We start from the raw sequence: 2,500 nt of genomic DNA on the forward strand, positions 1-2,500 counted from the left end.
ATAATAATAATAATAATAATAATAATAATAATAATAATAATAATAATAATAATAATAATAATAATAATAATAATTATAATAATAATAATAATAATAATAATAATAATAATAATAACAATAATAATAATGATAATAACAATGATAATAATAATTGTGATAATGACAATGAAAATGATAATGACATTGATACTGATGACAATAATAGCAATGATAAAGGTAATAATGATAATGATGATACCAATAATGATATTAATAATGATAATGATAATGATGATCAGTAATGATGATGATAATACTGGTGATAATTAAAATGATAATAATAAAAATAACAATATTGATATTGATAAAAGTGATAATGACAGTGATAATGATGATAATAACAATGACAATAGTGATCACTGAAATTACAATGATAATAATGGAAAAGAAAAATGTAATAATATTGATAATAACAATAGCAATAATGATATGAATGATGTTGATAATGATAACGATACTAACAATGGTAATAAGCATTGTAATATTTATGATAGTCACAGTAGCAACAACAACAACAATAATGCTAATGATAGTAATTGCGATAACAATAGTACTGATGATAATAATGATGATACTAAAAAGGGATAATAATGATGATAATAATAAGGAATGATAATGATAGTAACAATGATGCCAAAAATTATAATGATAACGATAATATTCATACTCATACTAGTGATAGTTATAATAATGTTAATGACCATGAAAATAGCAATGATAACTGCAGAAATGTCATGAAAGAGAATGATTACCCTCTTAACAGTACTAACGAGAATGATACTCATCATGATAACAGAAATAAGAATGAGGATATTATGACAATAATGATAAGAATATCTGCGCTAAGAACCAATAGTGACCGGACACACAGCGGGTCATTCCAGATCGTCTTGATAAAAGAATAATGAAAACAAAAGAAAAATAAGACAAGTCACTGAAATTCATCTAGCGGGGATGGGGTAAACTACAAGTACGTAACAACACCAATAACAACGATGAACATGATAATTGATAATAATAATGATGGTTTTGATAATGATGAAAGTAATGATAATAATGATGATGATGCTCTTGATAATGATGAAAGTAATGATAACAATGATGATGATAGTAGTAGTTGTAGCAGTATCAGTAGTTGTTGTAGATATTGAAACAGTAGTAGAAATAACAATGATATATGCTCAGACACATTCATATCGGGAAAATCATAACACAAGATTCACAACATACAGTAATTACTTTTATAAACAAACTTCCGACAAAGATGATTTTTTCAACTTTGTAAGAATAAAGCTAAGGAGACACATAAGGACATTAGCATCTCCGTGAGCAATGCATAGGAAAGGAGGGATAAAGAGAGAGAAAAAGGAGGAGAGAAGGAGATCGACAGACAAACAAGCCGACAGACTGTGCTAGAGAGCGAGTGAGTGAGTGAGAGAGAGAGAGAGAGAGAGAGATAGTGTGTGAGAGAGAGAGAGAGTTAGAGAGAGTGTGTGTGCTAGAGAGAGAGAAAGAGACAGAGACAATTGAGAGAGAGAGAGAGTGCTTGGTTGTTAAAGAGAGAGACAGACAGATAGACAGACAGACAAAGACAAAGACAGTATCAAACAGATATTGAAAGCAACGCGATACACCTATTGTTACAATTGTACCCATACTTTTATAATCCTGCAGACTAACACTTTTACAACATCTAACCCACCTTATTCCCAAGAAACAACCACGTTTTAAAAAATAAGCACCAATCTAAACTACCCTCTGGCACACAAAGTCTACAATAATAACAAGCAGATTAGTATAAAAGAGGAGGGGGTATATAACAGTGCTTATTACACATAACGGCCAACTTGTCTAGAACAATAAAACGAGAGGTTTAATGAGAACAAGTTCGCTTTTTTATATAAATATATATCAAGTTTGAATTGTTATGCTATATTCTCCAGACCGTGAAAAAGGTAGCGCATTTTTGCATCTTTTTTTTCAAGAATTTGAACATCTTTTTTGTATTGAAATCGTTCTTGAATTTATAATAAACTAGCGTCATAGTGGTTGCTTCATGAAAGTTCATTCGGAAGCCATTATCAGAATGAAGATGATCGACTTAAAGAACTTAAAAATTTGTCTCATGAATTATCTGAATGACATGTTTCGAAAGGAGTAGAGTTCCTGTAGAGCCCTTTCTTGGGAGAAGAAAGATGGAGAAGAGAGAGGGAGGAAGGGAGAAGGACGTGAAAGATGGAGAGAAGAGAAAAATGAGAGAGAGAGAGAGAGAGAGAGAGAGAGAGAGAGAGAGAGAGAGAGAGAGAGAGAGAGATTCAGGCATACAGAAATTGTGAGATTAAGAGAAAGAGAGGGAACGTGTCAAGTTATGTAGATCAACTTTGCAGGTATAGTTATTGTTTATAAAAAAAATAATAATAAATAAATAAAAGTTTCTCTTATACCAGGGCCAGGTAAACAA

This window comes from Penaeus vannamei, chromosome 18 (genome assembly GCF_042767895.1).
Source record: "Penaeus vannamei isolate JL-2024 chromosome 18, ASM4276789v1, whole genome shotgun sequence".
NCBI lineage: Eukaryota > Metazoa > Arthropoda > Malacostraca > Decapoda > Penaeidae > Penaeus > Penaeus vannamei.